The sequence below is a fragment of the Nicotiana tabacum genome, chromosome 18, assembly GCF_000715075.1.
Source record: "Nicotiana tabacum cultivar K326 chromosome 18, ASM71507v2, whole genome shotgun sequence".
NCBI classification, from domain to species: domain Eukaryota; kingdom Viridiplantae; phylum Streptophyta; class Magnoliopsida; order Solanales; family Solanaceae; genus Nicotiana; species Nicotiana tabacum.
Genome location: NC_134097.1, coordinates 11,002,430 through 11,015,856, shown reverse-complemented (window position 1 = coordinate 11,015,856; position 13,427 = coordinate 11,002,430). Strand labels below are relative to the sequence as shown.

Sequence of the window (13,427 nt, the reverse complement as noted above, 5' to 3'; positions counted from 1 at the left end):
CTTGAAAAATTTCCAGCACCTCATCTTTGGTTTTCATAGTATACACCCACACTCTCCGGGAAAAGTCATCAATAAAGGTTACAAAATAGTGTTTCCTGTCTAATGAAGGTGTTTTGGAGGCACCCCAAACATCAGAGTGAACATAATCCAGAATACCTTTAGTATTATGGATTGCTGTTCCAAATTTAATCCTTGTCTGTTTTCCCTTGACACAATACTCACAAAACTCCAAATTGCAAGTCTTTACTCCTTTTAACAATCCTTGCTCTAATAAAATCTTCAAGGATTTTCCTCCAGTATGTCCCAAGAGCATGTGCCATAGCTTGGTTGCTTCTGCCTCCTTGTCATCACTGGATGTCACTGTTGCTATCCCAATAACTGTACTACCGTGATAGTGGTACATGTTATTATTTCTCCGAATTTCCTTTATTACCACTAGTGCACCAGAGCATATTCTCACTATCCCATTTTTTGCAACGACTTTGAGCCCCTTTGACTCTAGGGCTCCTACAGAAATGAGATTTTTTTCAATTCCGGTACGTATCGAACATCTGTTAATGTTCTGATCAATCCATCATGGTTCCTTAATCGGATTGAACCAATACCATATTCAGTAAGAGGATTGTTATTCGCGGTGTGAATAACTCCACATTCCCCTTCTTGAAAAATTTCGAGCACCTCATCTTTGGTTTTCATAGTATACACCCACACTTTCCGGGAAAAGTTATCAATAAAGGTTACAAAATAGTGTTTCCTGTCTAATGAAGGTGTTTTGGAGGCACCCCAAACATCAGAGTGAACATAATCCAGAATACCTTTAGTATTATGGATTGCTGTTCCAAATTTAATCCTTGTCTGTTTTCCCTTGACACAATACTCACAAAACTCCAAATTGCAAGTCTTTACTCCTTTTAACAATCCTTGCTCTAATAAAATCTTCAAGGATTTTCCTCCAGTATGTCCCAAGAGCATGTGCCATAGCTTGGTTGCTTCTGCCTCCTTGTCATCACTGGATGTCACTGTTGCTATCCCAATAACTGTACTACCGTGATAGTGGTACATGTTATTATTTCTCCGAATTCCCTTCATTACCACTAGTGCACCGGAGCATATTCTCATTATCCCATTTTCTGCAACGACTTTGAGCCCCTTTGACTCTAGGGCTCCTACAGAAATGAGATTTTTCTTCAATTTCGGTACGTATCGAACATCTGTTAATGTTCTGATCAATCTATCATGGTTCCTTAATCGGATTGAACCAATACCATATGCAGTAAGAGGATTATTATTCGCAGTGTGAATAACTCCACATTCCCCTTCTTGAAAATCAATGAACCAGTCCATGTTGGGACACATATGATAGCTACAAGCTGAATCCATCAGCTATATGTCAGATAGTTTGAATGGCTCAGTTGTAACTAGTGAGAAATCAGAGTCGTCACAATCAGCTACATTTGAATCCATTACAGCCTTTCCATTGTTAGGTTTGGCCTTGTTTTTCAACTTTGGACAGTCTTTCTTCCAATGCCCCCTTTCTCGGCAAAAGGCACATTCATCTTTGCTGGGTCTGGATCTTGACTTGGATCTTCCTTTCTTCGTTCTCATATGATTTTGAGAATGACCTCTCATGACCAGTGCTTCTCCTTCTCCACTCTTTTGTTTTTCTCTCTTTCTTTGTTCATAGCTATACAAGACAGAACAAACTTCTTTGAGAGACACTTCATCATTCCCATGAAGTAGAGTAGTTTCGAGGTGCTCGTACTCATCGGGAAGTGAACTTAATAACATTAAGGCCATATCTCCATCACTAAAAGTCACGTCCATATTCTGCAAATCTGTCGCCAACTTATTAAAGCTGGTGATATGATCATTCATTGTAGTACCAGAAATATATGTGAAGCGTAACCGCCTTTTTTCATGTAAAGTTTATTTTGACTGTTTTTCTTCAAGAATTTATCCTCCAACGCATTCCACAATTTACTTGCAGAAGTTTCTTTTGTGTGTGGATACTTTTGTTCTCTTTCGAGGTAAGATCGAATGATACCACAAGCAACGCAGTTGATAATCTTCCAATCTCCTTTTTCGATATTGTCTGATTTCTTTTCTTCTATGGCAATATCTAGCCCTTGTTGAAAAAGGACATCAAGAACCTCAACTTGCCACATCCCGAAATGTCCTGACCCGTCAAAAATTTCAACTGCAAATTTCGTGTTTGACATAATTCTTGTCATACGCGAAGATATCAACGACGTATTACTGACACCCGATGTGGACTCTTCATTTTTATTATCTCCCATTTTGCTACAAATACTATTTATTTGCTGACAGTACAGAACACCAAAGTAATTCTTTTCTGATGTGGAAGTTCAGACTATGCTGCAACCACAGAGCATACTAAGATATGGGTCCTAGGGGTTACCTGTTGCGGAAGCCGAATATATAGAGAGTGATTAAATCACAACTACTATATCTAAAGGTAGCTAATAAATAGTAAATGAGACAATAATAAAATGAACACCAGAAATTAACGAGGTTCGGCAAAATTTGATTTTTGCCTAGTCCTCGGACACAATCAACTCAAATTTATTTCACTCCAAAAATACAAGTGAAATACTACAAGAGAGAAAGAAGATTCAAATGCCTTAGGAGATAAGAAGGCAAGTGAGAGATGTTTACAAATGAACAAAACCCTTGCTATTTATAGAAGGGAAATGACCTTAATAATGTCATGCATGACATCATATTAAGTGTGAACATGCAATGTAAATGCATGAAAAATGCATCTACCAATTTCTTCATAAAAGGAGGCTTCAAATGTTCACACTAGTTCACATTAATCTTGTCAAAATTCAATAATAATTGTAATCAATAATCTGTAAATACAAGGTGCACCAGGTCTACCGAATCCGCCGTTAGCTACGGGATCCTTCAAAATCTCCCCCCATTTATACTTTTCTTTGTAAACAATAAATATTTACATGAAAGCATTTTCATAATAGTACAAGGCATTTCAATTCTTATATTTCGGTAACGGTAATCATATCTCAAGTAACAGTAGTAACAGTAAGAACATTTTAAATAACTATAGACCTCTCAAGTAAATTATTCAGTAACATATCAAGTAAATGACTTGTCCCACATGCAATTTCAAACATTCGGTAACACATTTTATTTTCAAAATAATGTATAAACCATGCAGGTTATGAAAACACAAATTGCGGTAAGATTACTACTCACGGTACTCGTGTCGAATTACCAAACGCTTCACCTCGAGCAATCTGTACAACTTTCTCCGATCAATCTATAATCACATCACATTAATCTCGTATTAATATCCTTTGTTAAGAATAATTAGTAACTAATTTAGATTACCCAACCCTCTAAATCAAATGTTCAATACTCAATTCGTCAATTTTTATCTACCATGCTACAGTTAACTTAGACTAGTCCATTATCTTCTAATAAAAGGGCGTTTGTATTGTCTATCATTGTACTCTTCAATCTCCTTAACCTTGTGATCTAGAAGAAACTTGAATAACGCTGTTGCCTATAATACTTCTCGCTGGTATTAAACCTTCAGTACCCAACGTAATTACACAGATCAAAGGATAATCACAGCTAAAGCTGTAGAAAATTTTCTTTTTTCTTTTTTACCTTGAGCCCAATAGAAATCTTTCACGATTTGTTTGTTTCCCTGTAGCGTAATGTCCCCTTTATTTTGCAGTTCCTTTCTTTCTTCCCTTTAAGGCTTGATATTAGCTTCTGTTTTTGTTTGCAGGAGCTTTAATGCTCCATCCCTCCAACTCTTATCCTTTTTTCCTTGAGATCAAAAAACAGATTGGTTATTTGGATACTACATTTTCAAACTGCTTACATTTTTTTTGATCAAGTAAAGTCATTATATGCCAATTTACATGTCAAATATTTGCTGAAATTGTGTAAATAAGTGTTTGAAAAACATTTAATTAGAAGAAATCGTTAAATATTGCATGCAAATGGGAAAGTGGAAATGAGTATACTAAGCAGCTATACCAGATAATAGCTAACAGAACAAAGCACCTTCTTCTTCTCTCCTGAAAACAGCACATACTTGTGCGTATCTACTTTTTCATTTTTTAACTATTTTCTTTCCCGGTTCTCTAGTTGTAACCATCCGAGCTTAGTATCGTCAACCAAATTCCAACAACAAGGTACAATTCTATTGAAATAACACGCTATAACATGTGACCTGTCCTTTATGTCAAAATCATGGTTACGCGCAATTATTTTTTATTGGTGAACTTGTATACCAACTCGTACTAACAGACACAGGTAGCAACAAAATATGGATTCAATGCTACCCTTTGTTAAATGTGGTTACCAAAAAATTTATTTACCAATGTATATTGTCTGATTCTTTCTTGAAACCATATTTTTTACGCTCATAGAACAGATCAGTTTTAGCACTTCCAAGATTGACTATCTTAGGACAACCATCCCTGTCTTTCTCACAAAGACGCCCAATAGCTATTCCTGGCTGCTTCCTGCACATGATCAAGTCAGGATGATGCTTAGCCATGTTTTTGACGTCTCAACCTGAAAAAATGAAGCAAGATAACGCACTAAGTACCAGATAATAAGAGATAACAAAAGTTCATATAAGAGCATGCAGATGTAGTTTATTCATCAAATTAATAGCATGTTCATATATTCACCTGTACTGACTGGGGTCTCATGAAGGTATTCATATATTACTTTTTCTTCTTTGTTCTCTCTGGGCAAATAACTAAATTTGCAGAAGGTCGAGCATTATTTAAGCTCAGTACCAAATAGAGTTACATAAAAGAGCCGGTAGATATAGTCTTTTCATTATATCAATAGCACACTGATACATTCACATCTGCATTGACTAGGATTTCATTAAGGAAATCACATTGTCTCTTTTCTTCCTGGGCAAATAACTAAATTTGCAGAAACTCGAGAATACTACTGAGATTTCAAAGCGTCTACTACTTGAATCAAGTTAAGCTCTTATCCAAAGCTATTTAAGTTTCAAAGCACCATTCTTTTGGTGAAAAAGACTAACTTTCCTTTCTTTGAGCGGGTTGGGGGGGGGAGGGGGGGTTATGCTTTCATGAAATTTTACAAGATAATAGTTTTCATGTTTCTTTGCAAACAGGAAAACAAAAAGAAAATTGAAGAAAAAACAGGTCTGGTACATGCTTTCATGGAATCATACAAATTAAAAATTCTGCTTCTTTCTTCGAGAAATAGTACACAATGTGTAAACATAAACTCCAACGAATTAACAAAAGAGAAAAAGTAGTCCAAACTTAACCATCAACTCATGTTGAAGCAAATCATGGGTGCAAAATCATTCGACTATTTTTTATTTCTAGACATGGATTCAAAACTTTGCCACTTCCGATATGATAAAAGCAATAGTGTTACATTTCGTTTTGCAACAGCAAAGAAAATGTCGAATGAGTAGTGTACTTCAGGGAAGCAAGAAATGGAAGCCCTTCCAAAAGTTGACCAGGAATCTAGGACCATACCGACATAATATAGTTGGATTCTCAAATTAAGAATATTTCCTTTTGGAGGCTGGTCTTCACCTTCAAATAAAGAGGATGAAAGTTTTATGCATGTTTGGATAAAATTTGGTTAAAATTGAAAAATGAGTGCTTCAAGTTGAAGTTCAAGAAGAGCATTTGAAAGTTGAATCAACTGTGTTCGGACATGAATTTCAATTGAAAAAATAGTTAAAGTTTTGAGAGTTAATTATTTCTTGAAATACTACTACAAAAGTCTTCAACTTCAAATTCTCTATTTCAAGTTGAGGTTGAAATAGTGGACTAAAACTGTAAAATAGAAATCCATTTGTAAATAACATTTCAATATTGCAAATAATATTTGGTTGGGAAGGGGAGCCTTGGCGTAACTGGTAAAGTTGCTGCCATGTGACCAGGAGGTCACGGGTTCAAGCCGTGGAAGCAGCCTCTTGCAGAAAATGTAGGGTAAGGCTGCGTACAATAGACCCTTGTGGTCCGGCCCTTCCCCGGACCTCGCGCATAGCGGGAGCTTAGTGCACCGGGCTACCTTTTTAAATAATATTTGGTTGAGTCACGTCCGAATGCCTACTAAACTTGCTTCATATAATTTATCATACTTGTTCAGCATGACCATTTTGCAGAAAGGCCTATAATAGCATCCACAATGACATGAGTTGATGATTCTTTAATGTTCTGTGATCAACAGAGATTTATAGCTTTATTAGGGCATAACTTAAGAAAAAGGCTTTGTTTAGATCTTATACGAGAGCATTATTTAGCTCACTCTATCCTATAGATTACCAAACATCAATGGCTAGTCGATCAATTAATGAACCGATTGCGCCTTAATTTCATTACCAGTTTGGTCAGCCATATGATCATCTCTATGTCATGCCTCTCTTTGAATCGTTTATTTTCAACAACAACAACCCAGTATAATCCCGTAAGTGGGGCCTGGGGAGGTTATGATGTACGCAACCTTACCCCTACCCTGGCAGGGCAGAGAGACTGTTTATTTTCAACACTGGTAAATAATGTTTTTTAATAGGTATCACCGGTAAAGAATTAGGCCTCTAAGGCAATAGAATTCTTTAAAACTACAGGATTCCTGAACCCAACAATTATCACAACACTGATCACAAGTCTCTAATCGACTAAAAGCTCCTAATAAACACTGAACCTCCTGTCAGCATAAACAACAATAACTAAGCCTTAATCCCAAGAATTTGATATTGCTTATAGGATCCTTTAGCTTTCATTTTGTATTACTCTTACCTAAGTCATTATTTATTTTCATGACAACATCCTCCATGTGACTAAAAATCTACATCATCCACTTTTAGCCTTCTCAGTCAGCATAATCGTTGCACCTAGGAAACACTAACATTATGGAGATCTCCATAGCAGAGGTTGAGCTAGAATTTAAAGTTTATGATTTCGGGATTCTAATCCTTTTAAGTTACTGGTTTCTAAAATAATAATTTATATATATTTTATTTTATGGGTTATTTAAGACAAATACATGGTTTGAACCAAAGCTACTTGATTCGACCTAACCTCTAGCTGACACTCTAGCTCCGCCCCTGCTCCGTAGGAAATTCCAACCATCTCAACCTCTGTAGAGGTCGTGGCTTGTGCAATGGGCTAGAAGGAAAAAACGATTGGAAATCGGTCCAAACTTCAGCATACGAATTCACTGGCGGAGAGAGTGAGCTTGAGGGTACAAGGAAATGGTTACCCTACAGGCTACAACAACTAATAAGGTGCGAAGTAGATTAATTTCTTAGTCTCTTATGGTAGTACTATTTTCACTTTACCTTCTTGTTACTCTTACTATTATCATCTTGCTGACACCATATGGACTCAAGCCCAAATCAACCTCTACAAATAAAATGCATATAAATTTTGAAGCTTAAAATGAACCCCACAAAACAAAAAAAAACAACTCAATATCCGATTTTGACACCAATTAAACTCAACTCAAGCCTTTAGGTCACAAAGAATTATGTTCCTACAAATTATAAACCAAATAGTTCGTATATGAAAGCAGAAAAATAAAGAAGAAAACAGACAGTTCTTTTTGTCAAACAAAAAGGAGGAACAATTAATTAATGCAAAAAATAAACGTAATAAAATGCCACTAAATCTTACATTACAAGCACCAAAATCAATGTATTGAGGACGAAATTTGAAGCTGGAAACATGATTTCACAAAACAAAAAAAATTAGCAGAATGTAAAAACGCAAACCTGATTTATTGTGTTACGCTAATGGCGCTTGACTGTTCGTACAACCTAACAGGAGGATGGGTTTTATATTTGAGAAATTGAGAGGGAACCAAAAAGTATATATATACCAGTGTGTCCATTTATGACAGGTTCCATACAAAAATTGGTCAATTCATAAAATATTACTAATATTAATCAATTAACTATTTATAACAAAAAAAATTATATTTTTGCTTTCTTTTGAATGAGTGTTATTAGAATAGATTGGGTATACTTAAGGAGCTTGAATCTCAATTTTAGGATTATTTGGTGAAGTTTTGAGGTGTTTTGAATTGAAAATTCGAAATAAAAACTGAACATGAAAAAAAATGATGTGTAGCACACTGTGTATCATTTGTGTATCACATATGTATTATATTTGTATCAATTGTGTATCACATGTGTATCCATGTATACCTATGTGTGATACATGCGTGATACATGTGTCGCAGAATGATTTTTTGAACTCGATTTAATTACGAATTTTAATACAAAACTAGTCCAAATCACCTCCAATCTTCCTCAAATTTTGTATATTGACTTATCTATATGTTTTCAATGAATTTCAATTATACCTATTGAAAAAGTTCCTTTTTTGCTTAGATTTTTGGAATATTGTATATATATATTTTTTGTATTTTATCACCTTATTTGCTACCTTATCCATGAAATTTCTTTTTCGGTCTTGCATCCTATGTTGCTAATCACGCTTAAAAATATGAAAGGAGATTTTTGCATGTGATTCTTTGAGAAAAAGAACCTTATTTATTTGGTTTTTCAATTTTTATACGTGTTTGGCTAATTTTGATAAATCTATGGCTAATGGCTAAATATTGATAAATTGAGACTTATTTGTGATATTTGTGTAAATTTTCCACCAAAAAATAGGTTCACAATTAGAAGACAATATCTATATATAGCCCCATATAAGCCCAATGGGCATTGAGGAACATAAGTTTAACTGGGCTTAGTCCAAAATACCAGCCCATCTATTCAGGAAATATATTGGGCTTTTAACATATTTGTTGGTCGATCAAAAATAATTACAGCCGCTATATATTTTCTTCTCGAGAAGTTACATAGTTACCCGTTCGGCCAAAAATATCCACAGACCGTATCTCCTATTCGCAGGGCGGAGCTAGAAGCCCTAGTACGTGTTTGGTCTAACTCGGTAATTTTTACTTAAATTATATATTTATATTAAAAAATTCATTAAATATGTATAGATATTAAATGTAAAACTAATTATTATTACTTGAAGTCATCGTTCTAAAATTCAAAACTCATAAAATCGTAATCTTGAATTCGCCTCTACTTATCCAATATATATATATATATATATATATATATATATATATATATATATATATATATATATATATATATATATATAATGAAATAAGCTTAACCTTTGTAAATTACCACACAGAACGCATATTTTTCATCAACAGATCATCAAACTGATTACATGCGGCTTGCGGTTGGATTTAGTCAAATCATGAAAATGGAATTGATAACTTACGTCATCATGACCTATTTCTCCACAATAATTTAATAAATAGAGTTTATAACTTTTAAAATCAGCTTAGTTTGTAAAGTAATTTCTTTAAAAGTCCTTTTAAAAAGGTAATTTTGATGAGAAGCGTGTGTTTGGATAATTAATATTTTTTAAAATACTTTTGAACAGTAATTATTATTTGGTTAAACTTTTAAAAAATATTTTTAAATATATTTTTCTCAAAAGTATTTTTCGAAAAGTATTTTTTCGGGAAAAACTACTTTATTCTGCGTCTCAAAAGTACTTTTCACTTTTAAAAGTTTGGTCAAAACAACTTAACTTTAAAAAAGTTATTTTTAGCAAAACAAGCTTGCCAAACACAGAGGAGGATGTAGCGTATTAGCTACGGGTTCAACTGAACCCATAACTTTCGACACGGAGTAAAAATTTATATGTAAAAATTCATTAAAATTACAAAAATAATAGATATGAACCCATAACTTTAAAAATATAATGAGTTTAATGTGAAAAATCTTAAAATTGAACTCATAGGATTTAAATCCTGGATCCGCCTCTGACCAAACAAATTATTAGTAGAAAAAGAAGGGCTACAAGACGTGGAGCTTCAAGCAAAGTTATAGATTTATAAATTAGTCAAAAATATCTTAATCTATAACTCTAAAAGTCTAAATATTGCTAAATTCACCAAGCTAGATACACCTTTTTTTCGTAAGAAACCATGCAAGACCGGCAACAAAACTCTCAATTTTCTATCATAACGTGATAAAAAGGATAAAGACTAAGTGACTGGAAATAATCCATCAATTTGGACACGTGGAGTGACTGGAATCCACAAATTTGAGATTATTTACTATCCATAATCTAAAGCCGGGGGTAGATTTGAATCTTTTTTTTTTTCCGAAAAATTTGGACACATGGAGTGATTGAAGTCCAGTAATTTTATGTTGCGGCTTCTTTAATAATTTTGGCGTAATTGGTAAAGTTGCATGTGATAAGAAAATTGCGGATTCAAGCCGTAAAAATAGCCTCTTGGAGAAATATAGGGTAAAACTGCATATGTTTAACCAAAAATAGATTTCTCGGTCAAAGTCAATATTTAGAAGAAAACGGGTTACTGATAACCAAGATTTACTTCACTTTCCTAACAATTTTAGGAAGAATAGATCGAAGTATGGAAATGATTAACAAAGAAAAATTAAAGAATGAACTGACAATCACTACTCGTAGCCTGCCTTTACAAATGAAATTCTTATCATTATATAGGAGCATATAATCATAACAGTTCTCACACCTCCTTCAAAAATTATGTGCTCACAATACTTAATTTGAACTTATTAAGGGAATTAATTGTATCGATTGCCCGTTACCATACATAACCGTAACTAGCATATTTATGACTAAAGATTCCTCATAACTGCTCTGATTCCCCTTCCTTATTTATTACTGCTTCATGTATCTTCCCTTCTTTGCAGCCTTCATTCATTTCGTTTCCCGTTTCTCTTTTGACAATTGTCATGCCTGGTTCTTTTCTCTATGCTACCCCGTGGGTGTTTTTTCCGTACCTTCCTTGAATTCTTAATTCAATTAATTGAGAGTTCCACGTGTCGCTATATCGACGATCCACGCGTCATGCCTCGTCAGCTTATTGATGTTCCACGTGTCATGTCTTTTTTCCACCAATACAGATAGTCCCTCCACTTTCTGAATATTCTCAACTGGTTCGGGAAGTGGTAAGTTTTTATGACGGGAATTCCTTGTCGTCGTTTCTCGAGTAACATCATGTCTCCTTTAGAATCGATGTGGCGTATGCCACGTCTATTTAATGCCCATGCCACGTGACTTCTCACAATTGGATCTACAATTTCTCAGTGCTTTTTAGGGTTTTTCTGCGGTTGCGTCAGTCACGAAGTGACAATTCTATTATGACGCTTCATAATGATCAATTTTAACGACAATCGTATCTTCTTATAAATACTTCATTCGTTTTGATTTCTTGGAGCCTTCCTTCTTCAGTATCCATTAAATTACTCCTTCTTTGTATTTATGCACTCTTTCTTCCTTATTTCTTTGGATAACCATGTCTTCATCAATACCAGACCCCTGCAAAGTTGTGATTATTGATGAACTTGCTCTTTCTACTGCCCCTATTAGAAGTAGGAAAGGTTATAGACTTCGTAGCCTCGGTTCACTATCTAATCGTTGTTCCTCTTCTCAGAGTAGTTCCGCTAAGCAATCTTCTTCTCGACCTAGGGCTCCTCTACCCCTAGATCTTCTTCTAGGAATAGAGATTTAAATGAACCTGTGCGTGAACCTACAGTTGGAGTGATTGTTCCTGAAGAATTTTCTTTTGTAACTGACCGTGAAACCATGAGGAATGAAGTTTCTTCTATAGCTTCCCTCAACCCTGTTGAACTTTACCCGAGTTTAATTACTACCGGTCTTTTTTTTTTGGTTCGACGAGAGTGTCATTAGAAATCAGATTTCCCGATTTTAGTTCCTGGTGCCAACCAAAAAATCACCTCTTATTATGCTGGTTTCTCTTTTGTTTATACCTACCCTTTTACTTTAGGGTTCAAGGCTCCTATTGATCCAGTAATCATTAAGTTTTGTCGTTACATCAACGTGTGTCTAGGCCCCATCGTGTGGAGGGCTGTTGCATGCCTTTGTTACTTGTCGAATCTAGTTTCCGTCCCTTTTACTTTTCGGCACTTGTTTTATCTTTATTCCCCCAAGTAGTTTCGTGAAGGAGATTTTTCTCTCGTGGCTAGAAGTAAGAGAGTGTTGGTTGGCCCGGAAGATGACCGAGACTGTGGCTGGTATGCCTGTTTTGTTGTTGCCCCACTAGTGGATTAGTGGGTGAAGAGAACATGCCTTTCCCAGAAAAATGGAACTTTGCACGTAAGTTTTCATCTTTTTTTTTTTTTACATGTCTCGAACTATTTCATGTGATCACACACTTATTTTTCAACAACCATGGAAGTCTTTGATGAGATTCCCGACTTCCGTGCTTGGGTAGAAAAGATGTTAACTGCTGCTCATATGGACAAAAGATCGTGGAAATTTCTTTCTCAAAAGTTTGGCTGGAAAGTGAAAACGCACGGTACTCTTTACCTTCATTCTTCTTCTTCTTCTTCTTTTACTCGTTCATATAAAAAAAATTCATCCTCCCCTTTTTTTCTTTATTAGGGTTTGCTATTCATGGTATTAGTCCCACGTCTGTTCCATTAACCAGGCTTTCTGTGAATCTTGCTCAGGAACGAATTTTAAGTGCTACTTCCTCCAAAAGGAAAACTGATGAAGCTCATGGCTCTGATGATAAGGAAAAAAATAGAAGAAGGCTCTTTAGTTAGAAAACCGCGCATTAGGAGACGCGTGATTTCTGATGATGAAACTCCTGTTTCTTATGACCCTCCATCAAGCTCTATTCCTTTCAGACTCATAGATGAGCCAGAAAGTGCTTCTTTAGTGATTTTCGATGAAGATATTTCTATTCCTCCGTCTAGTCCTGTTGATAGGTTGTTTACCCACGTCTTCGAGGGTGAAGAAGGTTTCAAGCCTGTTTCTGATGAATTTCTTCTTGCTTCCCTTCCAGTTCCATATACCATCAACCCCCATGTGACCTTTACCTGACGTTACTCCGGTTGTTACTCCCGTGGCTGCTTCTCATGTAGAAGCAGAACCTTTTGGCAGCATAAGGGAGATGAAAAGAGTTGTAATTGAGGTCCCTGAAGATGGGAACTTATTGAGAAAATTTTGTCAAGCTGACATGTGGTTGAAGCCACTTCTAGGCCCCATGGAGAAGAGGAAGTTAGAAAGCCATAGCTCGCTAACCTTACTGAATGACATTGTTCATTCTTCTTTGAAGGTATAAGTTTAATTACACTTCCTTCCTTATTTTTTCTCATTCATAACTTTTCCTTCCTCTTTTGCAGATTAATTTGATTGGCACAGAGCTTATGAAAAGAGTTTCTCATGTTGACCAGCAAATTATTGAATTGCGCACCGAGGTTGACAACTGGAAATAGCAATCCGAAGGTCTTCAATTGGAGAAGGACGTTCTTGCAGAAGAGAAAAGTGCTTTGGAGCGACAAATGAGAATGACTTCTGCTG

At 35.3% G+C, this 13,427-nt stretch overlaps 1 long non-coding RNA gene across 1 annotated transcript; it reads right to left on the bottom strand.

The window, feature by feature from the left end:
• Positions 1–2,985: 2,985 nt before the first annotated feature.
• Positions 2,986–7,890, bottom strand: LOC107803023 (uncharacterized). Its single transcript, XR_001651936.2, has 4 exons — positions 7,781–7,890; positions 4,377–4,575; positions 3,655–3,819; positions 2,986–3,301 (listed from the first exon to the last, which is right to left on the bottom strand). It is a non-coding gene; the product is annotated as an uncharacterized LOC107803023 (long non-coding RNA).
• Between the last annotated feature and the right edge of the window lie 5,537 nt (positions 7,891–13,427).